The 27,917-nt window shown below is 43.0% G+C and overlaps 1 long non-coding RNA gene across 1 annotated transcript; it reads left to right on the top strand.

Annotated features, from left to right (window-relative positions):
* Positions 1-44: 44 nt before the first annotated feature.
* LOC141579514 (uncharacterized) lies at positions 45-27,917 on the top strand. Its single transcript, XR_012511051.1, has 3 exons — positions 45-172; positions 960-1,064; positions 26,451-27,917. It is a non-coding gene; the product is annotated as an uncharacterized LOC141579514 (long non-coding RNA).

Below are 27,917 nucleotides of genomic sequence, written 5' to 3'. Positions count from 1 at the left end.
AATTAATTAGTGTCTTCTTTTTTCTTTTCTTTTCTTTTTTTTTTAGATTCCACATACAAGTGATATCATATGGTATTTTTCTTTCTCTTCCTGGCTTACTTCGCTTAGAATGACATTCTCCAGATCCATCCGTGTTGCTGCAAATGATTATTATACCACTGTCTTGTTAATGGTAAACACTTTAAAAACATTTTTCTTGAAGTAAACTGTTCATTCATAAAAGTGCCCATAAGTATATAGGTCTCTGAACTTTATGGATTGAACACACTGGTACAAGCTGCAGCCAGATTAGACACAGAACATGGCCCCCACCGCACTAGATGCCCCCTCATATTCCCCTCCAATCTCCAGAAATCTCACTCTCCTGGAGTATTGGCTGTCTGATTTGCAGTGATATATTAATTCTACCCGTTTTGCGCGTCATGTTTCCTTTATGCAAATGGGAACATACAGTAGGCACTCTCGTGCCCGACTTCTTGAGCTCATGATGTTTGTGTGATCCCTCCATTTTGTTGTGTGCAGTTCTGGGCTGTGCATTCTTATTTCTGGATACTATGACACATGTGGGTAGACCATGATTTATTTATCCACTCTACTGTGGATGGACATAAGGGTCATTTTCAGTTCTGGGAATAATGCTGCTGTGGACATTCTGGAACAAGTCTTTTGATGAACATATTGTAGCCAGGTTTTGATGGGCTGCTTTGAAGTTCAGACAGCTTTAACCCATGCCAGGAAGTTTCCTGGGGGACCCCTGTGCCAAGCCAGAATCAGTCACTGGGGCAACCGGGTTCCTTAGTTATGGATACAAACCCAACAACCCCCAGCTTGTGTCAAGGGAAGGTAGGTCAAGCTGGGAGGGAAGCTGTTTTCAAGTTATAAGGAAAAAAAAAAACTTTGCAAGTACTGGTTTAGCTCATACTTTATTTTCCCCTCAGTCACTTCTGTTTCTTTTCTAGGTGTGACTGATTGTAAGGTTCAGCTCTACCGGTTTTTTCCTGACTCAGAGATTCTGGCTCTACTTACATTTTTCCTACGAAGTAGCCAGTGTTCCATCAGAACAGGTACTTAAACCTTTTTGTCCTGATGGTCTAAATCAAGTGTGGGGTTTAATGAGTGTCTCCAGGGTTGCATTTTCAAAAGCAGTATTTCTGTCTCACATTGGTTGGCTTTGAACCCAATTTCTCTTCTTTGCCAGAAGAACAGGTTGTTACTACTGGCCTGTGATATATGTTTTTGGCAAAGAACAACCTAAAGGGCTTTCATGCTAAACATTCTTCTCCTCTACAAACCTGTGTTTGAGGAACTAGCTACTATTTTGTCATTTCTGATAAAAGGCCTTACTTGGTATTTGGAGTTGAGCAACTCGTGTAAGAAGCTCACATAGTTGACTTAACACTTCAACTTCGCCCGCAGTCGTGTCTTGGTGTTTCTCAAGCCGAGGCTCCTGCTTCCTCCTAGACCTGTTTCAGACCTCCGTCCAAGCTGCTTCCTCTTGGCTCCCAAGCACAGCTACTTCTCCAGCCAGCCCCCACTTCCTTTCTCCCAGACACACCTCGCCGTGCTTGCACACTCATCCAGGTCACCATGCAGAAGACCCACATCGCCCACCTCTGTTCACGGCCCCCTCTCTCCATGTCTTCCTAATGTCTTCTCCTTTTTCTTTTGGCCCTTAATTTTTCTCAATGCAAATTTTGGACACACACGCAAGCAACCCTCATTATTCACAGATTTCATCTTTGTGGATTTGTCTACTCGCTAAAGTGTATTTGTTGCCCCTAAGTCAATACTTGCAGCCCTTCCGTGGTCATGTGTGGACTGTGAGCTCACAGGGCTGTGAACATTTTGAGTTGCCCAAGGGAGCTCAGCCTTCTCGTTTTGCTGCTTATATTGTAAACACGTTTCCTTTTTGTGGTCTTCCTAGTGTCACATTTTTCACATTTTTGTGCTTTTTGTCAGTGATTTTGATGTTTAAAATGTCCTCTAAGCTTAGCACTGGGAGGCTGTCTAGGGTTCCTAAGTCCAAGAGGCTGCGATGTGCCCCATGGGGAACAGACGTGTATTAGATGAGGTTTGGTCAGCCATCAGTTCGATGTTAATGAATCAACCGTATATTAAATAAGGTAACTTTAGACAGAAACACACATCAAACAAGGTTATGTATTGCTTGGCTGATGAAAATGTCAACAGGACTCTACCGTATTTCCCCTGAGAGCCATGGTTTAGGATTCACTAGTTCAGTGTTTGAGGTGACTTTATGGGACATAATCACTGCAAATGAGGAGAATCAACTGTGTGTATTTCTTGTCCTGCAGTTAGTTTGCATTTGTTTCTGTCAACCTCTCTCTGTTCCCGGAGGAGTGAAGGGGGCAGGCTTCTTCCATGCACACCTTACAGATCCCTCAACTGTCTCACTGGACCCAGCTTGGTACAGACAGCCTGGGCAAGGTGGGGGGTCCTCAGCGGATGTGAAGCGCGTAACAGAAGGGAGGGAGGGAGGAGCAAAGGAAGGAAGAATGGCAGAAAGAAAAGACCCAACCGTGGAAGCTGAGGTTATTGCCTGTCTAAGATGGGTTGGGTCCCCAGAATTTCTCCATGTCTCCATCCTCAAATGCTTCCTCTTTACTTCTGAGCAGAATTGTGAAACTAGAATAATATAAAATTGGAAATTAAGTGATAGTTTGTGATGGATTTGGCTTTTATCTCTTCTCTTTAAGGAATCAAACAGAGCAAATCTTCCAGATTCTTTTGAGTTTTTTCATTTTTCCTTCGTCTCTCTCGCAGTCTGGTCCTCACTTGGAGAGAGACAACCACAGAACTCCCGAACTTAGGCCAAAAGTGGGCAGTCGCAGTAGGCACAACTGCAACTCAGTGCCATCATCACACACCTCTCACGGGGGCCAAGCAGCGTGGATGCCTGCTTGTCCCTGGGAAGCTCATAAACCTACTGAGACTGCAGAATGAAACCGCTAAGGATCAGTGTGGGAGATGGAATAATTAAAGGGTGTTCAGGTGGACTGGTCTGCAGATGCTGCAGGAATTCAATGGGGAGGTCAGTGGGCATCTTCCTGAAAGCAGTGAAGCTGGCACTGAAACACAAAGCGGGGGTCTCTAGCTCTTTTCATTGCTAACCAATATTAGTAAAAACTGGGGGCACACCCTCAATAAATGTTTGCTTGTTTGTAACTTCTCTACATGTGCTAATAAAACTAAAAGGCACAAAAGACATTGAGGGAAAGGTTCATTGTCAGAGATAGTGACTTTAAGTCTTTATTTTATTATTATTATTTTTAATCATTTTTTATTGATTTATAATCATTTTACAATGTAGTGTCAAATTCCAGTGTAGAGGACAATTTTTCAGTTATACATGAACATGTATATATTCATTGTCACATTTTTTTCTCTGTGAGCTACCATAAAATCTTGTATATATTTCCCTGTACTATACCATATAATCTTGTTTATCTATTCTACAATTTTGAAATCCCACTCTATCCCTTCCCACCCCCCGCCCCCTGGCAACCACAAGTTTGTATTCTATGTCTATGAGTCTGTTTCTGTTTTGTATTTATGGGTTGTTTTTTGTTTTTTGTTTTTTTTTAGATTCTGCATATGAGTGATCTCATCTGGTATTTTTCTTTCTCTTTCTGGCTTACTTCACTTAGAATGACATTCTCCAGGAGCATCCATGTTGCTGCAAATGGCATTACGTTGTCAGTTTTTATGGCTGAATAGTATTCTATTGTATAAATAGACCACCTCTTCTTTATCCAGTCATCTGTTGATGGACATTTAGGCTGTTTCCATGTCTTGGCTATTGTAAATAGTGCTGCTATGAACATTGGGGTGCAGGTGTCATCCTGAAGTAGGGTTCCTTCTGGATATATGCCCAGGAGCAGAATTCCTGGGTCATACGGTAAGTCTATTCCTAGTCTTTTGAGGAATCTCCACACTGTTTTCCACAGTGGCTGCACCAAACTGCATTCCCACCAGCAGTGTGGGAGTGTTCCCTTTTCTCCACAGCCTCTCCAGCATTTGTCATTTGTGGACTTTTGAACGATGGCCATTCTGACTGGCGTGAGGTGATACCTCATTGTAGTTTTGATTTGCATTTCTCTGATATAGTGATATTGAACCTTTTTTCATGTGCCTATTGATCATTTGTATGTCTTCCTTGGAGAATTACTTGTTTAGGTCTTCTGCCCATTTTTGGATTAGGTTGTTTGTTTTTTTCTTATTAAGTCGCATGAGCAGCTTATATATTCTGGAGATCAAGCCTTTGTCAGTTTCATTTGCAAAAATTTTCTCCCATTCCATAGGTTGCCTTTTTGTTTTACTTATGGTTTCCTTTGCTGTGCAGAGGCTTGTAAGTTTCATTAGGTCCCATTTGTTTATTCTTGCTTCTATTTCTATTGCTTGAGTAGACTGCCCTAGGAGAGCATTTTTAAGATATATGTCAGATAATCTTTTACCTATATTTTCTTCTAGGAGGTTTACTGTATCTTGTCTTATGTTTAAGTCTTTGATCCATCTTGAGTTGATTTTTGTGTATGGTGTAAGGGAGTGTTCTAGCTTCATTGCTTTACATGCTGCTGTCCAGTTTTCCCAACACCATTTGCTGAAGAGACTGTCTTTATTCGATTGTATATTCTTGCCTCCTTTGTCGAAGATGAGTTGACCAAAAGTTTGTGGGCTCATTTCTGGGCTCTCTATTCTGTTCCATTGGTCTATATGTCTGTTTTTGTACGAATAGCATGCTGTCTTGATGATTGTAGCGCTATTGTATTGTCTGAAGTCTGGGAGAGTTATTCCTCCAGCCTCTTTCTTTCTCTTCAGTAATGCTTTGGCAATTCTAGGTCTTTTGTGGTTCCATATAAATTTTATTATGATTTGTTCTAGTTCTGTGAAATATGTCCTGGGTAATTTGATAGGGACTGCATTAAATCTGTAGATTGCCTTGGGCAGTATGACCATTTTAACAATATTGATTCTTCCAATCCAAGAGCGTGGGATATCTATCCATTTTTTTTAAAGTCTTCTTTAATTTCCTTCATCAATGGTTTATAGTTTTCTGTGTATAAGTCTTTCACCTCCTTGGTTAGATTTACTCCTAGGTATTTTGTTACTTTGGGTGCTATTTTAAAGGGGATTGTTTCTTTACTTTCTTCTTGTGTTGATTCATTGTTAGTGTAAAGAAATGCAACTGATTTTTAAACGTTAATCTTGTAACCTGCTACTTTGCTGAATTCTTCGATTATTTCTAGTAGTTTTTGTGTGAACCTTTTAGGGTTTTCTCTCTATATAGTAACATGTCATCTGCATATAGTGACACTTTTACGCCTTCTTTTCCAATTTGGATCCCTTTTATTTCTCTCTCTTGCCTGATTGCTCTGGCTAGGACTTCCAAGATTATGTTGAATAGGAGTGGTGATAGTGGGCAGCCTTGTCTTGTCCCAGATTTTAGTGGGAAGCTTTTGAGTTTTTCACCATTGAGAACTATGCTGGCTGTAGGTTTGTCATGTATAGCTTTTATTATGTTGAGATATGTTCCCTCTATACCCACTTTGGTGAGAGTTTTTATCATAAACGGGTGTTGAATTTTATCAAATGCTTTTTCTGCATCTATTGAGATGATCATGTGGTTTTTGTCCTTTCTCTTGTTGGTGTGATGTATTACATTGATTGATTTGCATAGGTTGAACCACCCTTGTGTCCCTGGGATGAACCCCACTTGGTCATGATGTATAATCTTTATTATGTGTTGTTGGATTCTATTTGCTAATATTTTGGTCAGGATTTTGGCATCTATGTTCATCAGTGATATTGGCCTATAATTCTCTTTTTTGGTAGTGTCTTTGCCTGGTTTTGGTATCGGGGTGATGGTGGCTTCATAGAATGAGTTTGGGAGTATTCCCTCCTTTTCAATGTTCTGGAAGAGTTTGAAAAGGACTGGTATGAGTTCTTCTTTGTATGTTTGGTAGAATTCCCTAGTGATGCTGTCCAGTCCTGGACTTTTATTTGTAGGGAGGTTTTTTATAGACATTTCAGTTTCATTTCTAGTGATCAGTTTGTTCAAGTGGTAAGTTTCTTCTTGATTCAGTCTTGGTGGACTGTATGTTTCCAGAAACTTGTCCATCTTCTCTAGGTTATCCAGTTTGGTTCCATATAGTTTTTCATAATATTCTTGTATGATATTCTGTATTTCTATTTTATTTGTTGTAATTTCTCCATTTTCCTTTCTTATTTTGCTAATTTGTGCTCTCTCTTTTTTCTTTGTGAGTTTGGCCAGAGGTTTGTCGATTTTATTTACTTTTTCAGAAAACGAGATTTTGATTTGATTGATTTTTTTCTATGTTTTTTTTTAATCTCTATTTTATTTATTTTCTCCGTGATCTTTATAGTTTCCTTCCTTCTGCTGCCTTTTGGGGTTTTTTTGTTCTTCTTTTTCTAGTTCTTTTAGCTGGTGGGTTAAATTGTTTATTTGAGATTGTTCTTCTTTTTTGAGGAAGGCTTGTGTCACTATATACTTCCCTTTTAGCACTGCCTTTGCTGTGTCCCATACATTTTGTGTGGTTGTGCTTTCATTTTCATTTGTCTCAAGGAATTTTTTAATTTCAGCTTTGATTTCCTCATTGAGCCATTGGTTTTTTAATAGCATATTGTTTAATCTCCATGCTTTCCTTTTTTTCTCCTTTGTTTCTCTGTTGTTGATTTCTAGTTTCATGGCATTGTGGTCAGTAAAGATGCTTGAGATAATTTCTGTCTTCTTAAAATTGTTGAGGTTTCTTTTGTGCTTAAGTCTTTATTTTAAATTGCCATCTTAATCATTTTGATTTGCATAGGGGCCTACATTCTTGTCAGATCTGGTTTGATCATTGTTTTGTTTCATTCGTGAAATCAATGTGCCCCACTTATCTTGGAGTAGAAGCTTCAGTTCTGCCGTTTACTTGTTGTTCACTTATGCTTACCTTCTAACTTTGGCATTGAGGCTGCAATTTGTGAAACATAACCCTAGAACTCTGAGTGACCTGAGAATCCAGAAAAGTCATGAGTCTGCAGGAGGTTTTAACCAGGGGCAAGGAAACACTAGCCCACTGAGAAAAGTTAGAGCAACAGTAGAATAGAATTTGGTTGCTTATAATTATATCTCAGAAGTCATGCCTGTGAAGCAGAGCAGATATACAAATAATATTAGAGATTTAATATTTTCTGCCTGCACCCAGATGATTGCTGTGTGTGCGTGTGTCCATCCCACTGTGGAAACTCCTCCTGAAGGAATGTGTAATTTGGATGGGTTCTTGAAAAGGAAAATACTTCCAGTGATGTTGGTGGTTAAGAGCAAAGTCAGATACCAAAGGCAAACTCAGAAAATAACTCACACTTCTTAAACCCCAGATGTATTTCCAAAGAATGAATCCATTGTATTTTACATGAGATGCCTGTGTGCTCTGGGACTGTCCACTCCACCCTGGCCTCGTGGTCAGGGTGGGAATTCATTGAGGCTTCCTCTCCCAAGAAGTGGAGGAACTAGCCTCCATGGGAAAGCTAGCTTTCCAGCTTCAAGCTAGCATCACTGAGCCTGGAAAAGTGGCATAGCACCACTTTGCAGTATTTGAGTGGTCACATGGAAAACCCCTGATACAATAGGAGAGAACTTCACAAAGCCACCAATTCCAGGAGGTGGGAAACGTTGGGTGCCTTCTTGGCAGCTGGCCACTACCAGGAGGTCAGCGTGATTATCATCCCTATTTTATAGAGGAGGAAACTGGGACTCTGATAGATAAGTAATCTGCTCAAGTCACCCAGTTTCAAACAGGCAGAGTTGGAGCTCAGACCCACTATGCTCAGGCAGTGTGACCCCAGAGCACATCCTTTCTGAGCATGGCTCTGTGCATGGGCCTCACCACAGACCTTTTTCTAACTTCCTTTCTTCCTCCCACTGCACCAAACTTTGCGAAGATGGTGTCTTTCCTTTTGCTTACACCATTTCAAAAGTTATTGTTTCTTAAGGTTTGGAGGTTGGAGAGTTTCCAAAGAATGAAATATAATGAGAACATCTGGCCAAAATCCCTAATGTGTACATATTTGTTAATTAACTAAGAAAATGTAACACATAGATTACGAATAACCAGACCATTGACCCAGTTTCAGAGCCTTATGTTTACAAAATCTTCACAGGTAGAGTGGATTGTGTGTAGGCTGTTAAATTCCTTTTCTTCATGGTTGTTTGGGTCAGATTGTTGTCTCACGAGGCTGGGTGGGCTAAATTGAGCAACGTTTTGCAAAAGTAAATCTGCAAGATTCAACCTTAGGAAACAAAAGCCAGAAAGAGAAACTACATTTCTTATAAAATGCGGAACTGTGGGATAACAGTTTTGACAACAGTATGACTGGATAGAGGCCAATTTGTATATGAGAATGAATGGGACTGTGTATCATATAATGTCACCTGTATACATGATCTTGTGAGAGAGAAAGTTTGGTTGTTCTTTTGTTGTGACTTTTTTTTTAAACCAAATTTATGCTGCAGTACACAAAATAATTGTAGGTCATTACTTTAACCTAGGTTATAGCACAGCATGAATCAGTAAAAAAATTATAAAAAATTATTAAAAAATTATTTAAAATTATTTTTAAAATTTGTTATAATTTTTTTTAGCACTTTCTATGTGTCAGGCCCTATTCTAAGTATGTTAGACACATTCATACATTTCAGTTAATCCTGACCACAACCTTGTGAGGTAGACTCTTACTTTTCCCATTTTACAGATGGGAGAACTGAAGTATGAGCATGCCCCTGGGTAAGTCACCATTATTTAAGGTGTTAAGTAACCAGCCAAGACTCTGCAGCTTGTAAGTTTCAGAACTGAGATTCAAGCCAGACACTGTGGCTTCAAAGACTAGTGTGTAATCAGGCTTTCTGTCTGGTACAAAAATACGGATACCTGGTTCATTCTTTTATGTGACTGAATAGGCCATTCTCACTGTGGGATCCTCTCCTTCCTGCTCTTACCCCTTCCCCTGCTTGCCCAGCAAACTCTTGCTCTTTTTTCAAGACTCAACTCAGGTTTACCCTCTGCTATCAAGCCTTCTGTGACCTGCATATGAATTTAGGCACCTGTCTTGCTCATACTCTTGAGATATTACCAGCCCAGGTTCTTGTACTCCTTAATCAGTAGAAACTGATAAAAGGCCAGATGAGAAACTCAGACAAGGCTTTACTAGGACTCATGCTGCAGCACAAGGGAGCGAAAACAAGTAACAGGTTCCCTTGCTTGCTGCCTGGGGTGGGGAATGGTTTGAGCTGGTCCCTTAAATGGGGAGAGGGGAGGGGCAGGTCCAGGAGTCAGGCCGGAGGGGTGGCTTAGGTGGCCTGCTCGCCCCTTTGGTATTGCTGTGTGCAGGGATCACGTGCAGTATCCTGCTTCTGCTCCCAGCACCTCAGAAATGGTAGTTAGGTTTTTGGTTTTTTTTGTACCTTGTTCATAACTTGCCCCAACTGTGCGTGTATGCAATTATTTTTAGCCTCTTATAGTTTCTTTGTATTCTGTTGTTCAAGGAGAGGAGATGTTTGTCCAGGTGCAAGCACTGTAGTAAAGGTCCCAGGTCCCAGCCTGTTTCAGAGATATTTGCTGTTTTTATGTCTACGTAGCTTCTAGGGCTCCTTCTCTGGCCCTAGAAGTTCTGTGACCCACGTGTTCCCCGTTACAGGATGTGATCTGAGTCTAGCCAGTCAGAGCATTGGGAGCCACCATTCAGAGGTGACCAGGTGAGCCAGGTCTGTCTAGTCAGAGGGAACCCGAGGACATGACAGGAGCTGCTGGGGAGAAACATGCATGTTCCCACAGTAAGTCGGAGCTGCTGCAGCCTTCTTGTCACCATGCTGTGCCTGAGAATTAAGTCAGAATAAAGAGAGGGAGAAAGGAATGAGAGACTGGGGAAGAGTCTGCTGCTGACTTGTTGGAGCTTGTGGATCACGCCCCACCTACATCCAAGATATACTTTTGGACTTCATGAGCCAAGGAATTCCCTGTTTCAGCTCAAGCCAGTTGGAGTTTTCTATCATTTGCAATGAAAGGAATACTAACCAGCAGATACATTCCACTCTATATCTACATCTATATCTATTTCCTTCTATCAGTATGTCTCCCTACCTGACCAGGATTCTTTGAGGGCAGTAGATGTTAAATATGTATTTGTTGAAGGAATTTAGCTGAAGAGTGTTTCAGAGGGACATCTTTAGGGAGGCTAATGAACTTAGTGTAAAATGTGATCAAGGGACTCAGTCAGGATGATGTAAGATTGGAAGGAAAGGGACAGATACCAGACGAGAAATTAATTAGCAAGGCAGTGATAGAGAGTGAGAGGGAACAATAGCGCAGGGGCTACCCCATTCAGTGTGTTTGTGTTGTTTTAGTAAACTTCTCTCTGGCCGAAATTAAAATTAATTTCATTGGCTGCTGGTTATTGCCTGTCTAAATCACCCATCTCTGTCAGTTTATCACAAGTAGAAAAATTAATGTTGGAGAATCAGGATCATGTCTGAGCACATAAACATGATTGTCACAAAAGAGAGCTTTTGACTAAACAAACCCCTTCGGGTCTTCATAAGGACAAGGCCAGGAGCTCGGAGGCCTGCACAGCTCAGTTTGTGGTGACAGGCAGCTCCTGGACAATTTCGTGGAGCATCAACTATGAGCAAAGGCCCTGAGCGAAATGGAGATTGGGAGGTGAAGTGCTTACCTTCTCTATCCACCAGCCAAGCAGACACCCAGAAGGAGAACCTGGGAAGGTATGAGCAACAGCAACCTCCAGCCAGCTCCAGGACCCAGTGGAAGAGAGGAACAAGGCCCCTCTTCACTTCCATCACATCTCCTGAGAAAGGAGCCAAGTCCTACTGAGACAGTCTCTTTCAGCAGGACCCTGGGACTGGCCCACAGGAAGGAGCAGCACTGTCTGTTTTGCTTTGGGATTATTGCACTGCTGCTCTCTGCCTTTGTCACTGATCTGCATCCTCCCAGCTGTAAGAAGGTCTCTTTGTGGCCTGTGCCCAGATCAGCCACAGGGAAGACTCGCTCTCTAGGATGAGGGATCTACAGCAGAACTGTCCAGTGGAGCTTTCTGTGATGACGGATACGTTCTGTATTTATGCAATCCATTCTGGTAGCATCAGCCACCTGGGGCTGTTGAGCACTTGACTAGCGTACTTGAGGAACTGAATGTTTAATCAAGTTTAATTAGTTAAAATTTAAGCAGTGACTGGTGGCTTCCATGTTGGTTAGCACAGCTCTCTAGTTTCCTTCTCTCCCTCTCTCCCCGTCTCCTGCTCTGCCTTCTACTTATCTCCCGGCTCATCCCTCTCCCTCTTGCTAAAATAGCTCCTGTGGAATGTGGACTTTCTATTTTTTAAAACCTTTCCATTCTGGGCCCAGTGCCCTAACCCAGTGGATGCACAGTGAGTCAGTTGAATGTGGCCTCTTGTAGTGAAGAGAAAGATTCTTGATAGTGAATCAAAACCAGAATCCATAAAAAAAAAAATAAAACCAACATGTTAAATGATTAGTATTTTACACAACTCCATTAAACTGGTTACTTACGTCTTACTAAGAGGAAACTGTAAGGGCAGAGAACATGCCTGTAAAGAATTCTGGAGCCAGATTCCCTGGTTCAGGATGTTTGTCTCACTTAGTAGCTCTGTCGGCTCTTGGGCAAGTTACTGAATTTCTCAGTATTTCAGTTTCCTCCTCTGTAAAACAGAGGTAATAATACCCAGAGGGTTGTGGTGAAGCTTAACTCATTCTTCTGTGTAAAGCATGTGAGACAGCACTTGGCCCATAGTAAGTGTTAACGTGTGTTTACTAATACTATACCCTTTGCTTAGCGCCCTTCCTTGCACAGGGCAGGCGCTCAGTAGACGTCTGCTGGATGAACGAATGACTGCATTAACTGTGTTGCCACCAGATGGCAGTAGTGCCTCACTTACAAAGACCAAACCAAAACCCTGGGATTGTACTTTATCAGAGAACCATTGAAACTCCCTCCTGAAGTCCCAGATGCGCAGTAGGAAGAAAAGAACTAAACCTCTCCTCTCTCCTGCCCTACCTTTTTCTGTAGTCTCTGCCCTCTCTCTACTGTGATTAACTTCTTCTCATCCCTACTGAATTACTCTGCTTGGGCTACCATAACAAAAGACTGGATGGCTTAAGTGACAGATGTCAGTTTTCCCACAGTTCTAGAGGCTAGAAGTTCAAGATCAAGGTGTCTACAGGGTTGGTTTCTGGTGGGGTCTCCCTCGTGGCTTGTAGATGGCCACCTTCTCACTGTGTCCTCACGTGGCCTCTTCTCTGAGTATGCACACACACAGATCTTTGGTATCGCTTCTCCTTCTTGTAAAGTCACCAGACATATCAGATTTGGGCCCTGCCCCTGTGACCTGATTTAACCTTAATTACCTCTCTAAGGGCCCTGTCTCCAAATACAGTCACATTGAGGGTTAGGACTTCAACATACGGATTTTGGGGGGCAACACATCACTTTTATTTCTAATCTCTATTCTCATATTTCTTACCAATGTGACTTTTCTTTCTTATCCCTGCATCCCTCAGCCTTTGTATGACTTTTGTAGGACTGGTTGTGCAGGTTGTAAACTGAGCAACTCTGGTAGGCACCATTCATTTCATACTCAGCATGCATTTGTGTACTATGACAATATTGAGACAGATGGCAGTATGTGTCTTGAGGAAGGGGAGTCTTGTTTGAATCAATATATTTTGGAGCGTCTTTGTCATAGCATCTTAGCCTGTATTGCAACTAACACAGAGAGGTTAAGTAACATGCCCGAGATCACACAGCTAATAAATAACAACAAAAGGATTTAACCGGCAGGATGTGAATCCAGAGCCCAAACTCCTAATCACTAACTGGACAATAATATCTTTTTCCTCCAAAAGTTTATAATCTCCAGGAACACAACATCCTGTGTTGGACTTTGAAGGACAGTCAAGCAGGCTCTTAAATAGCATTTGTATAATCTCCTCACTGTGCACCTGAAAGCGCATTACTCTTCCCTTCTGTGAGACATTAGAGATCTAGTTGAAATGTAAACACAAGGTGGGAGCAGCAGCACAAAAAGCTGTCATCTCCTTTGGACCTTGGTACTCTGTCTTGGAGTTGAGATAGAATAGGACATGGGACAGATAAAATATAGCGGAATGCTGTGAGGGAGGGAGGTAAAATAGAGTATGGGGGTGGGGACAGAGTATTGGGAAAGGAAACAGAGGTCCTTTGCCTTGAAGGAAGGTGTAGTAAGTAAAATAATGTCCTTCCCACTCCAAAGATGTCCATGTTCTAATCCCCGGAACTGTGAATAGGTTACTTTACATGACAAAAGAGACCTTGCAGATTAAGGACCTTAAAATGAGGTGATTATTATGGATTATTTGGACAGATGCAGTCTTATCTCAGGGAGCCTTACAAGGGAAAGAGAGAGGCAGGAGAGTGAGCCAGAGAAGGCGATGTGACGGCAGAAGCAGAGGTCAGAGAGATTTGAAGATGCTACACTGCTGGCTTCCAAAAGAAAGGAAGGGGCCATGAGCCAAGGAATGTGGGAGTCTCTGGATGCTGGAAAAGGCAAGGAAGTGGATTCTTCCTTAGATCCTCCAGAGGAATGAAGCTCTGCCCACACCTTGATTTTAACTCAGTAAACCCATTTTGGATTTGTGACCTCCAAAGATAATAAATACCACCAACTTTGGGGTTGTGATACTGTAATTTACAAGAAATATACATATTTACTCATTCAGATCACAAAAATATATTTCTCATATATATTTGGTCTTCCTTCATGGTTCCTGGCTCATAGCTCCCCAAACCCTAAGAATTTCCTGAATGTGACAATAAAGTTGTCTTTTGTTATGTTACTGAGTGACTTTTGGAAAGTACCCAAGGATAGGCATGGTTGCCAGTGGAGCCAACCTTGTGTTTATAGGATGGGAACTTTCAGCCCCATCCCTATCTCTTGGGAGACGAGAGGGGCCAGCGGGTGAATCAGTCACCATTGACCAATGGCTTAATCAATCATGACTATGTAATGAAGCCTCCACAAAATACAAAAGGATGGGATTCGGAGGTCACTGGGTTGGTGACCACGAGACTGGGGAAGGTGGTCACCTGCAGACACTCGGCACCCTGTGCCTTGCCCTTTGCATCTCTTCCATGTGACTGTTCCTGACTTATATCTTAAACCCGTGATGTAGTAAGAAAAATGATTCTCTTAGTTCTGTGAGCCTCTAATAAATTAATTTAACCCAAGGAGGGGGTCATGAGAACCTCCGATGTGTAGCCAGTGGGTCAGACGCACAGGTGATAACCTTGGCTTGTGACTGGCATCTGAAGGGGGTTGGTCAGTCTTGTGGGACCAAGCCCTTAACCTGTAGGACTTGATTCTACTTCTGGGTAGTGTCAGAACTGAGTTGAATTGTTGGACACCCAGCTGGTGTCTGGAGGATTGCTTGTTGGTGTGGGGAAACCACCCCCTACGACATATACACATGGAAATTGGTCCAGGAACCCAAAAGAGTGGGCAGTTGTTAGAACAGCAATAGGATCTACTTCCAGGAGTCTGGTTGTCCAAGGCCCTAAGGGAAACAAGTGGCATACGTATAGGATTTAAATGACTAAAGTTTAATAGAGAGATTTTTTTTTTTATGGAGGTATGGGCAGGGTTAAGAGCATAAAAAAAGGGATGAGGAAGCTTTAATGGGTTAACAACAATAGGAAGCTGGTACCATCCTAAGGCCTGAAGGACAGTGAGAGCTAGGGTCACGAAGAGGCCACTCAACAGAACTGTGGCCACAAGGGCAGGATTCAGGTGTCAGTTCCCCCAAAAGTGTCAGTTATGTACAGTAAGCTCCAACAGTGAAAAATTCTTCATAAAAGACTTTTGTCCCAAAGACTCACGATGAATACCTTACTCATTCTCTGAGACCAAACCAGATAATATTAACAGTTGACTTAGTGAGAAAGGAACTCCATTAGACCTGCTGGTTTGTGTGACTAACTCTGGCTCTAACTTTCACTTTGTTTTGAATATGTAAAAATGCTCTTAGTGATTCTGATTTATGCTTCTTATTTCAACAGATCTTTCTAATGGAAAAAACATATAAATGGAGCATAGGGTATAAAAAGAAATGCAGTTATCCATGCATGCAAAAAACCCATCTAATTGGCAGAAGCTATAAACTGAGCCCTGCCACACACCTCTGGGCAGTGACCCATATTTCAGGCAAAGTAGCAAGGGGAAAATTTAAAGTTCCTCTAGTTTTAATATAGTAGTGGTTACCCTAATCTCACAAATCATACCCAGAATCAACTGGGAGAATGTGCAAGGGGGAATGGGGACTTTGATCTTTTTCATAGTTTCCTTCTCAGTAAATAAACTTATATTTTCAAGCCAAATCTCATCTTGCAATTTCCTGCCAACTTTAGTTCTCTGTATAGCTTACCTTTGCTTTTTCCATGTCTGGCCTCAGGCATTCAACAAACACTTTACTTTTTTATTTGTCCAGATTGAAATGAAACATTTTAGAGGAACAAGGCATGTGATAATCGTCCGCACAGCTCTCCCCTAGAGCATGACATTAATTAGGGCCTCTGTTTCCTCTCAAACTTTCAATTGCCCCCTGATTTATATTAAATACAGCTACATTTGAAGATTTAGAGGTAATCTAAGTGGAAACAGCTTGATTCTTTAAAAAAAAAGGCATATATAGTAAAAGACTAGGATAATTACAAGCAAATTGAAAGAACAGTCTCAATTTTGTCACCAATAATTTTTAGAATTTGTTAGATTGTCATTTGCTATTACTCTGTTTCCATTTCTTCAGCCAAAACAAGTTTGAACAAATTTAACTGTTTTATAGATGAAATCAATGAATTTAATGTAACTTTAAAGAAATTTAAAACCCAGAAAAATTACCTGGTAGAGTCCTGTTCATTTGGATCCTACCCATATTGGCCATGATTTGAATACAAACTGGCTTAAAGTTTACTTTTCCAGTCCATGGGGGAAAGTTGGCTTTCAAGCACTGGAAAAAGCTTTGATATTTTCAGTTTACATATAAATCAATTATTTTGATGACAAATGATTAGCAGTGTTTCTGACTTCATTAACATTTACACAGGAGTTTGTAGTTTAAAATATTTTTGTGAGTCAGAATTTTTATTCTCATTATATAGAGACATTCATTCAATAAGTATCTTATTGAGAATCTACTGTGTGCCAGGTATTGATCCAAAAGCTAGAAAGAAAACTGTAGGCTTAAACCAGGACCTGTACCCAGATTTAATTTATCTTCTCACCCCCCAACTCCCATCCTAGAACCACCCAACTAGATACTGAACTTGTCTGTTTAAGGACAGAGTGTTTGTCTTAGTTATCTGACTTTCCAGAATGACAGTGTCTAGAACTGAGCTTGGCACGCCATGAATGTTTGTTGAATGAAAAGTTTCTGACTCCCAGCCTAGTGCCTTTTTGCTGTAACAAAGCTAACATTTATTTAGAGACAATTATGTGTTTGGTGCTGGGCTAAGGAATATCTCATTTATTCCTCAAAATAACCCTAAGAGGTGGATGGTATTATTAGCTTCACTTGATAAATTAAAAAAATGAAGCTCAGAGGGTTGAAAGTAAATTGCCCAGGGTCACATACCCAATGAGTGGCAGAACCAGAATTTGGGTGCAGGAGGGTTTAATTCTGATGCCTGTGCTTTAGTGCTACCCTATACCATCTTTTTTTTTTAAGTTACATCATTTTATTTCTATTTATTTATTTATTTTGGTAGTGGGGGAGGTATTAGGTTTATTTATTTGTTTTCACGGAGGCACTAGGGATTGAACCCAGGACCTTGCGCCTACTAGGCATGCACTCTACCTCTGAGCTATACCCTCCCCCAATAACTGGCTCTTAACTGTTAGGTATCCATCTGCCAAAATGCAAGGTCCTTAAAGGCAGAAATTTTGTACTTTGCTTGGTTACTACTATATTTTCAGAGCTTAGAATACCTGGAATGCTTTGGTACCAAGTTAAGACATGCATGTGGAATAAATGAATTATTTTGTTAAAGGTGATCTGACTGCACCTCTATTTGGTAACATGTTGTTTAACATTTGTTCTGTTATTGACAACAGCAGACACCAGTGGTTGCTATTTCCATCACTCCAGTTGGAATAGTGCTGATTTTGTGTCCATCTTGTTCAAATATGAGTCAAGGAAGAGGCATCCTATTCCTGCTCCAGGGTAAAATCCTGATTGGTCTCAGCCAGTGATTCTCAAGTAAATGTGATCTGGAAATATCTGGAGACATTTTTGGGTGTCACAACCAGAGGAAGGGCTGTGCCACTGATGTCTGGTGGGTAGAGCTCAGGGATGCTGTTCGGTAGTCCACAATGCACAGGATAGCTGACTGTAACAAAGAATTATCCAGTTCAAAACACTGGTGGTGCTGAGGTTGAGAAACCCTATTCTAAGCCATTCACGGTAGTCCCATTTCTTATGAAAGTGAGTGGTCTCAGCCTGCTCATGCAAAGTAATTCTGGCCAATGAGACACAAGCAGAACTCTACTAGGAGAGTGTGGCAGAGATGGTTAACTACCCGTCCCCATTCGTTTTCCCTTTCTTTTCAGTAGTAATACTCCCCCAGTGTTGGCTAGGCACTCATGCAACTACAGACTACACTTCTAGCCTCCCTTGCTGCATGACTAAGTTTTGGCCAATGAGATGTGAGAAAAAACGATGACTCCAATTTCCAGATCGTGTTTTTAATCAACAGATGGCTGTCTTCACTTTCTCTCTTTTCCCCTTTCTGCAGACTGGGAGGTGGTATTGGTGATCCCCCTTAGTATAAGAGTATGACTCCAGGGAATGGCAGAGCAACAAGACTTACACTGGGACTGGTATAGGAGAGGAAAACAGACTTCCTTCTTCTTTGAAACATCATATTTTTGAGTCTTTTTGTTTTAGCAGCTTAACTTATATTCAAATATGGAGTGCCTCTGACTAAGGTTTCTCAGATAAAACAAAAACACATATGCCTGTGTACACACATAGGAAAGGACTGTTTGTCCAAAGGATGCTGTGGGATTTGTGTGGAAAGTCTGGAACTATGGCTGCCATCTTGTGACTATGAGGTATGGTAGCCAGATAGTCAAAGCTAACCTGCTAAGTGAGAATGGCATGGGATCATTATAAAAGTCCTGAATCTCTTTAACATTGTTGAGCCATTAAATTAGCTAACTTTACTTCTTCCCTACCTCAGGACTTCTTGTTAAGCCAGATAGTAAATTTTCCATAGCTTTTAAGCCATTTTGAAGGTTTTTTTCCAAAAATCATGGCCCTATCCTGATTCTCTCTACGTACTCAAGCATAAAGATATTACATGTCACGTATGCGCAGACTTTTTTTTTACTCACATATACTGCCTTCTTCCCTATTTCCTACCCCCCGATAAGTTAATCTGAATCCATGAGGTTTCTGTACCTGAGGTGAGCATTTTGGAAAAATATACACTACCCATTCCTTGTGGAAATAGGGTTCAGGGCAGCAACCACTGGCCCCATAATGCTTCCTGCTTAGAAAAGACACATTGAGCAGGTAGAATAAAGTTGAGTGGGATGCTCAGTTTCCAAGAAGTCAGGAGCAGGACTGCCCTGAGAATTGTGCAGGCTGTGCTCTGCAGGGGTCTAGGGAATGTCATTTGAATGTCAGTGGTGCCCCCTACCGTTTGGTTGTCCACGGCCTGCACAACCACAGGAGGTCATCCCAGATTAGAGGATGCCCACAGCCAGTGTCTAAAACCGATTATTTCCATCTACTTTGCTGCCTTAAAGTCTCACCCATGGCGCTTTCCTCGTGCTGCCTGGACACTGTCCAAAGCCACTAAGCTCATACTAACAGGTTTGCCTTGTGGGCAAACTCCTTAGATGATCTTGAAATGAGAGCAGAGGCGGTAATGGCAAGTCCTCTTTGCTCCTCTCTAGGCAGCTGATTTAGAGAAAGGCCTCTGCTCTGTCCCCCCCAGGGGTTCTGCTTTTCACCATCTGTGCACCAGCCACTGAAGGGCAAGTGCAGAGGTGAAGTTCCATTCATTTCCTGCCAGCTGCTGGCTCCTCCTTTTGGACTCATCTCGAATTGTTTGCCAAACCAGCCAATTAGTCTCTTCACCCTTCCTGAAGCTTTTCAGGGAAGCGATATCACAACTAGCAACCCCCTCATTATCCCACTCCTTCTAAACTCTGTGATTCTAAGTGCCCGCCACGAGGGAGAAATTACCTTGCACATGACTCTAACCCTTCCTTGAAAGACTTCTATTACACACACACACACACACACACACACACACACACACACCATCTACAACGTGATCAGAGAGAGGAAACAAGACGAGAGGATGCAGGATTCAAGAATGCGTTTAAAAGTGAGACGCAATGTCAGGGGGGATGTAACTTATAGGGATCACAACTCTAAGTTCAACATGGAAGGAAAAGCACAGTGCCTGTGTTTCCTAATCCTCACTGCAGGGCACAATAAAGACTTTTTTCTAATTTATGGATCTGTTAGTATAAAAGAAGTCTCATGAGTATCAGATTGTGTTAAGTTATACATTTAAAAATTATCTTTATTAGAAAGATATATAATTACATTGTGGGCTACCTTATCCCCCAAACCCAGGATGAATGGTTACCTTCCAGGGTAGGCCAGTTTGATTCATGGAAACACAACCTTGTGATTTGTACTAGGGTTTTCACCTTTAAACATTTCTGCCTGATGGCCAAAGGCATATTCATTTGAATGTCGTATCTTCTCTGATACCTGAGCACAATGGCCATAGGCTGGACAGAGTGGACAGATGCTCCAACTCCATGGACCATGGGAACCATGAAGAGATGTTTGGAGGGTGAAGATTTCTGTGGGGCAGGCTCTGTGCACGGAGGGAAAAATGGATTTGTGTTCCTCACTTCTCTGCTGTGGTTACCACAACTTCTTTGCATCCTTTGATTACTGTCTGCGGGGTTGGGTGGAGGGAGGAGATTGGATTCCTCTTGATGGTTGTATTATGGAGCAAGGATTCGTGTGCCTGAGACACAGAAAGCTGAACTCTAACAGCGGGTGTTTGCAACAAAGTAAGGGTTTATTTGCAGGGTGCTAAGCAAGGAGATCGGGCAGCTCATGCTCAAAAGACCAGAGCTTCCCGATGACTCTCAGGCAAAGGTTTTTAAAGACAGTGTGAGGGAGAGGGTCACAGGGTGCATGATCAGCTCTGGACCTTCTGATGGGTTGTTGGTGAGGTAAGGGTGAAGGTTGGGGAATTTCAATCGTCAGCCTTTTGGTTCCAGCCAGTCTGGGGTCTAGTGCTTGTGGTCAGTGTGTAGTCACCATTGTGTGTGTGTGTGTGGGGGGGGTGTCTTGGTTTCTGCAGAACAACTCAAAGATATGCATCAGATTGTTCTCTCTGTCCCCTCAGAAGGAACTAGGAGTCCTGTGGCTCCATTGTCCTAATCATTAACTGCTTGAGTCTGCACTTTGGAACTCAGGGAAGGCCTAAGAGACCTTTAGTTTCCATACCAACAAGAAAGGGGGAACACTGAGGGGCTTTTGTGCCCAGAAAGGCTCCACAGGGTCCTGTTCGGTTTCAATCCCCTCTTTGATATTTCTCGATCCTGAGGGGAACAGATCTGGACAAGAAAAAGAATAAAGTTTGGGATCAAGAGATTAATCATTAATCAGCAAGGAACTCAGATTTGGGGGGACTGGGTTTCAACTGGGGAGGTGGATGGGGCCTGGACCCAGGAGGACCACATTGTAGACAAGCCCATCCCGAGGCAAGCTCATTTTCACATAAATAATTACAGGACTGTTGTGCTTCAGTGAGTTACTCTAAGTGAGGCACTTAGAACAGTGCCCAGTACGTAGGATGCAATACTCAGCCGTTGCAACTTGGTTTCTGGTCCAGGGCCTCATACAAACACGTGCTCAGTGCATGTTTGTTAAGTGAGTGACTCAAACTCTGTGCCACCCTAGCATCTCCAACAGTCTCAGGACGATCTTCCTCTTGGTTTGTTCCTTTTCTTGCATGCTTTACAAAAAGGGGCATTAGCTCAACACCTGACCCCCAGATCTTGAACAAAAGGGACAACTATGTTGGAAGCTGGGAAGCTTCTGGCTTTGTGGTGAGCTGGGGGCCCCTGTTGGCAGCAAGAGAATAAAGGAAGGTGGAACTAGCTAGATAATAAAACTGCTGCAAGTCACTGCAGGAAGTAGCAGTTGTCTCCAAAAATGCAGTTGTACCAGATTTTCTAAATAATAAGGAGGGTCGGTCCCTCTAGAGAGGAGAGAGTGAAGGGTTCCTCTGAGAAGGAATTAATTCCCTCTGTAAATCAGGAAACCTCAAAGCAGTCACTGGCCAAGGGGAGGCCCGGCATCTACCCAGAGTGATTCATTTGCTCCTGCTGAACCCGGAAGCTCAAGCCCAGTTGGGCACCTTCCTGGGAACCCTTCCCTTACCCTTCTCCTCAAGAAGCAGGTTTACACCTTTCACAAGACACCCTTTCGTGCCTGGCGACTCCGATTCCCATTGATTCACAGCCTGGCAGCTCCTGCCACCCTTCCTGGCAAGCCCTGCCCTAACTGCAGCTGGAGACCTGTTCATTCTCACACCTGTCTTTCTAGAGCCCTTTAATTGTGAAACCTTCCATTTCACAAGCCAATGAAAGGCGGGCAACTAGGCTTGTAAGCCAGTCCCGCCTGTGGGCTCCACCTGAGTGAGAGTGCTCTTGGCATTTCTCTCATTCCCCTCACTCCAGCCTCACGGCGGGGTGGGGGGCACCATCTCTGAAGAGACCAAAAGTAAGTTGCCCAGGTTGCTTCATGCGCTTGAGGTTTTCTTTTGGGGGGTAATGAAAATGCCTTGGAACTGGATAGAGGTGGCGGTTGCACAGTATTGTGAATAGACTAAACGCCACTGAATTGTGTACTTTCAAGTGGCAAATTTTATGTTACACGAATTTCACCTCACTAAAAATATTAAATCTCTTTTCCCACCAAAGACTGGCTCAGATTCCGGTTCAGAGAAATACTGTAATTTCCCCGGGGGAGTGAGTGGAGCTTGCCCTTCTCACAGCTCCAAGGCAGAGGCTGAGAGGGCAAGGAAAGAAAACACGCCCGGCTGCCTGCTGGGATTCACGTTCCTGTGGTGTAGACAGGCCGGCTGGGGGCCGGGGGTGGCGTTTCCTCACTAAGGCGCCAGCTTCCTATTGTGAAAAAGCTACCTGAAGGTTTTTTTATTATTATTACTATTACTATTACTATTACTATTACTATTATTATTATTATTATTATTATTATTATTATTATTATTATTATTATTATTATTATTATAAAAATATTTTTTATTGAGGCATACTGATTTACACTGAAGGTTTAATTATTATGCAATGACAACAACATTTCTTTTCTGTGAAGAGTCCCTTTGGCTGGATTGGCGACAACCGGCCACTCTTGTTCCCTACATTAAATCATTTGTCCCATAAACAAACACTTCTGGAGTCTGAGAACCAGCCCCTGGAAGAGTTTAAAGGGTAATTAATCAAATAAAGAAGGCAGCATTCACAGAAGGTTGCCTTCCACGTCTGCCTCCAGTAGAAGCTTCTGGAGGCATCCTGCACCTGGGTTAGAGTTGTCAGAGAACATACAGGATGCCCGTCAAATTTGAATTTCAGATAAAGAAAAAATACTTTTCAAGCCTAAGTGTCTCCAGTGCAGTGTTGGGGACATGACTATACTAAAAATGTATTCATTGTTTATTTGAAATTCAAATGTAGTGGGGTGTTCTGTATTTTTATTTGCTAAATCTGCTAAATCCAATTCATAGGATTACAGACTACCTACGTTTCGAGTCCAGAGAACGAACAATCTCCTCTGGGACATGCACAACCCCCGTCAGCTTTCTCCTCTGTGGACACTCTTGACTCCCCCGTGATTGTGCGGCTTCAAGTCCCACAAGCCACAGATTTGTAATAGCCGGTGGCTGGTTATGTTTGTTGCTACCCTGCTGGTGGCAGCAACAGCACCTACGATTTATACCAGGTGGACACTGCCTGCAGCATCAAACCTTCCAGATGGAAACAAGCTGGGGTCAGATGGAATGTGGAAGGGGCCGAGCTCAACCCACTTCGAAGCAGCAACCCAGCTCCATAAGAAGTGCCCTGTGCTGGCAGGACCCACTTCTGGTGGAAAAGTTCCCAGAGACTTGCTGCAAGTTAGCCGTTCTGGATTTTGACGCTCTCCTCCTGCTTTTGTTCCCCCACGTTATTCTCAAGGCCATGAAGGCTGAGTTAGGTGAGGAGGAAGTCTAATCACAGTGGAAAGGATGTGTAAATTGTTAGAAACTGCTGATGCTCTGCTGATTGCAAGTTGGACAACCATGACGAAGGTGGGCTTTTCTCGGCTCAGCCCTCGACCCCAGTACTGGACAATGGGAAGAAAAGAAATATCTGTTGACTTCTAACCCCTGCAAATGGTTGGCAAGGCTGGTGATAAAGAGTGTTCATCAAGCCCATCATTCAGGCATGTAGCTTCCTTTGCTCGAAGATGGAAGGAGTGAGGGGAAAAAAGGCTTGGCCCTCATGATGGAACTCACACTGTGCCCATCCTCTCCTGCAGGTTCAAACAGATCTGCTCCCAGCCGGGGTGGCGGGCTTGTCGTGGACGTCTCCCTCGGTGGAGGCAGTGGGCCAGACCCCCTGAAGCACACAATGCTTTGGCTCCGGCTCAAAAAACACCAACATTCATTGCCGACAATGTCCCCACCTACCGCCTGTCCCTACCCACCCCTTCCTGGAAAAGTGTGATGGAGGAGGGGTGGTGGGCCAACTCCACCAGCACCTGGGGCTCAGGAGCAGACCTGGACGCTGGCCCGGAAGCAGCCCCGGCCAGGGGCACAGACAGCTCCTCCGGGACGTGCACGGGGGCGGCACAACCTTATTCTCACAGCTTTCGCTTCCTGTGAGGCTGTGGAGTCAACGTCTGTTGGCTTGGGTCTCTCTGACCTCAGATGATATGGGAAACGGAGGCCAGTGGGTGAAATTGGGAGGCCGAGCTGTGATATGCTACTATCCGGCTCAGGGTGGGACTCTCCATCCCGGGAGAGGGAGGGGGACTTCCCACCACACCCGGGCCCAGCACAGCCTTTCCAGGGCCAACCCGCCGTCTCTTCTCTCCACGTAGCTCTGAAAATACAGACCACAGACTGGCCCAGTCCCTTTCTGAGGTAACCTGAACCTGGCTGAGCAGCTAACACTCAATTCTTTGTCTACTGACTCAGGAAGTCTTAACTCCCTTCAGCATAGCTGGGTTCTGGAGACTTCTGGGGGGCGGGCGGAAAGTATAAAAGCATACTTTCAGAGGTCGGCTCACTCAGCAGCATCATGCTGAAAACTCACCAGCAGCGCTGACTGAAATCATACACCTGAATCAATTTCCATGAATCCAGAAATCTCGTCAATACAACGTGTTTTTCTCAAGTTTTTCAAACTGGAAGTGACTCTGTCACACCCGCCAAGTCAGACACAACACCCAGCGGCCTCTGCCGATCCCAGGGGGAACAATCCATAAATGGAATTTGGCTCACTCGACGTGGTCCTTGAGAGGACTGCACAAAACAACTGCTTCAACAGTAGGAGAACCTGATGGTAAGACAGGCCTTCCTTCTTTCAGAGACTGAGCGGAGTAACTGGATTTCCTACTCGCACACCATTCAGATGACGGAAGTAACAACAGAGAGACTCCTTCTTCTCAGATTTTCTCTCACCAGCCTTTGTGGAGGGTCTTTCATGGGCCTCTTGTCGAATTTCTCCTCAGCCTGGGGCTCCCTGTCTGTCATTCCCTTGCCCAGGAGGGCTCCAGCCAGAAGGGTTTAAGTTCAGGCCTCAGTTTAAGTGCTCCTTCCTCAGAAACATGTCCTGACCACCTCCTTCAACCTTAGCTTAGCTTCTCCTGTTAGAATTTCTTATTCTTCTTGTTACCATTATCACATTTACCACAAATGGTATTTTCATATTTAATTTATGATACATTTACTGTACAGCTCCTTCCTAGGCTATAGTCTCCACAAAAGCAATGTTACAGGTTGAATTGTTTTGATTATTATTGTTGTGGTTGCTGTTATTATTGTTATGGGCTGAGCAACGGCCCTCCAAATATGTTCCGTCCTAATTCTTGGAACATGTGAACGCTACTTGACGTGGCAAAAGGGACTTTGCTGGTGTGATTAAGGATCTTGAGATGGGGAGATTTTCCTGGATTATCCGGTTTGGCTCAATGTTCTCACAAAAGTTCTTCTTTTTTTTTTTTTTTTTTCAGTTGTTCTCTGTTCATTTTTCATTCTCATGTTATGAAATAGGAAATCACAAGTTAGACACAATTAGGGGAATTTTTTACATACATGCTTACTTTAAAAACACTTTTGTTCACAAGAGTTCTAAGTGAAAGAGAGAATCAGGAGAGGCAGAGGCAGACGTGATGATGGAGGCAGAGGCTGGCTGCTTGCTGTGGCCTCTGGCTTTGAGGATGAAGAAAGGGGCCACTAGCCAGGGAATGCAGACAGTCTCTAGAAGCTGGAAAAGGACAGGCGCCAGATTCTCCCCTGGAGCCTCCAGAGGGAACGTAGCCCCATGACACCTTGACTTGAGCCTTGTGAGACTCTTTTCTTGACTTCTGACCTGTAGAACTGTAAGAGAATAAAATTGTGTTTTAAACCACTTGTTTGATTTATTTGGTAATTTGTTATAGCAGCAATAGGAGACCAATGCAGTCATTGTTATTTAATATTTATATGCTGTCGAATCCAAAGCTCAACCCGAGGAGGTTACAGACGCCTGGCTATGGCGCACAGACCAGACTCTACCAGTCCTGCCCGCCCGCCCAGCCTCGTCTCCTGCCCTTTTCCTTTTGCTTACTTTGCTTCAGCTTCGTGGGTCTTCTTTCTTCCTGAAACTTCTTCAGGCTTTTGCTTTGCCGTTCCTTCTACCTGCAGTGCCCTTCAGCCAACTCTTTGCATAGCCAACGTATTTGAAGCGTTTGGGTCTTGGAGTAAATGCTACCTCCTCAGAGATCTTCTCTAACCCTCCTTCCAAAGTAGCCCTACTCACCCTTCTCTCTCCCATGACTCTATTTTATTTATTTCATAGCCTTTATTACTTTTTAAAAAAAAAAAACTTTATTTTTTAGGACAGTGTTAGATTTACAGAAAAATTCCAAAGATGGTACAAAGTGTTCCCATGTACTCCCGCTCCTGCACCCGATTTCCCGTACTGCTAACATCTTACATTAGTGTGGAACATTTGTCATGATTAATTGATGCATCTTGTCCTGATGTCCTTTTTTCTGTTCCAGGAGTCCATCCAGGATGCCACAGGACATTTAGTTCTCTTCTTGGCTGCGATAATGGTTTTGATGACCTTGACAGTTTGGAGGAGTCCAGGTCAGGTGTTGCATAGAATATTCCTCAATTGAGATTTGTCTGATGTTTTTCTCAAGATTATTCTGGGGTTATGGATTTTGGGGAGGAAGACTACAGAGGTAAGTGCCATTTTCATCACATTGTACCAGGGGTTTACAACCTGCGATCTGGTTTGATTTGTGAATGTTGATGTTGACGTTGCTCACCTGGCTGAGGTGGTGTTTGTCAAGTTCTCTGGTATAAAATTACTCGTTTCCCCCCATTTTGGTAGAAATGGAAGGAAGTCAGCATGCACAACCTACACTTAAGGAGCGGGGAGTCATGCCCTTGCTGTTTTTGAAGTTATTGTTCACATTTGTTCAGTTGTGTTTTGGATGACACTGTTGCTGGGCTAACCCACAGCCTTTCTCAGCCTCCTTCTTACCTGCTACTTTCAAGCAGATGCAGGAATGTCAAATGCCTATTGTCCTGTCTCCCTCCTGACAATGAACCAGAAGGGAATCTGATGTGTTTTGGGGAGGGCTTTTGCTTGTCTCACAAAAGAGGTAGACACTGTTCTATTGTTTTCTTCTTCTTTCTACCTTGAAAATGAAATCTTGGAGCTGCCATGGGCATCTTGTGACTATGAGTGACAAGCATGGTGGCAATAAATCAACATGCTAAAGATATCAGAGCAGAAATATGGAAAGAACTTAGGTCCTTGATGGTAACTGATGCTAGCAATCGCCTGTCTTTGGACTTCATGTCACGTGAGAAGAGTTTAAGCCATGGCTAGTGGGCTTTCCAGTTCTTGCAGCTCAAAGCATTCTTAACTGATAGGTATTTCTTTCATGTCTTCTTCTAAAAATGAGGCTCTGTAAGGACAGAGACCTTGTCTTCTTGTTCATGTTTATGTTTCCAGTTGTTGAATTAGAGTAGATACTCAGCATGTTCTTGTTGTATGAAGGAAGAGATGGATGATAATCTAAGGGAGAGGTAGGCTCTCAGGGAAGTTTTTTTTTAAGAATTAGGGAGACTAGGAAATATTTGTAGGATAACAAGAAGACATCAGAAGAGAGAAAGAGATGAAAGGTATAAAGGGGAGAGAGGAGAAAGAAGATAATTCATGAAGGATGGTCTCAGAAAAGGGACAAGGGACAGGATCCCATGCCCTGGTAGAAGTGTGTGTTGAATTATGAAAGGTGAAAAAATCAAATAGAGGTTCTTAATCTCTTCAATCAGGTTGCTGTTGAGAATCTTCAGCCAGGAAGCTCTGGGGGCTCTCCCCAGAAAAAGGCATGTAGTCATGTAACTGTCATTTTACATTTAGTTTCATGAGGTTCACAGACGCTGCTCCCCCAGTTATCCATGGCTCCCTAACTGTTGAATTTCAGTACCAGTGCAATTAAAACTAGAATGGG

Source organism: Camelus bactrianus, chromosome 12 (assembly GCF_048773025.1).
Source record: "Camelus bactrianus isolate YW-2024 breed Bactrian camel chromosome 12, ASM4877302v1, whole genome shotgun sequence".
Taxonomy (NCBI): Eukaryota; Metazoa; Chordata; class Mammalia; order Artiodactyla; family Camelidae; genus Camelus; species Camelus bactrianus.
The sequence above is the reverse complement of the archived record's forward strand: the minus strand, read 5'-3'. Positions and strand labels throughout refer to the sequence as shown.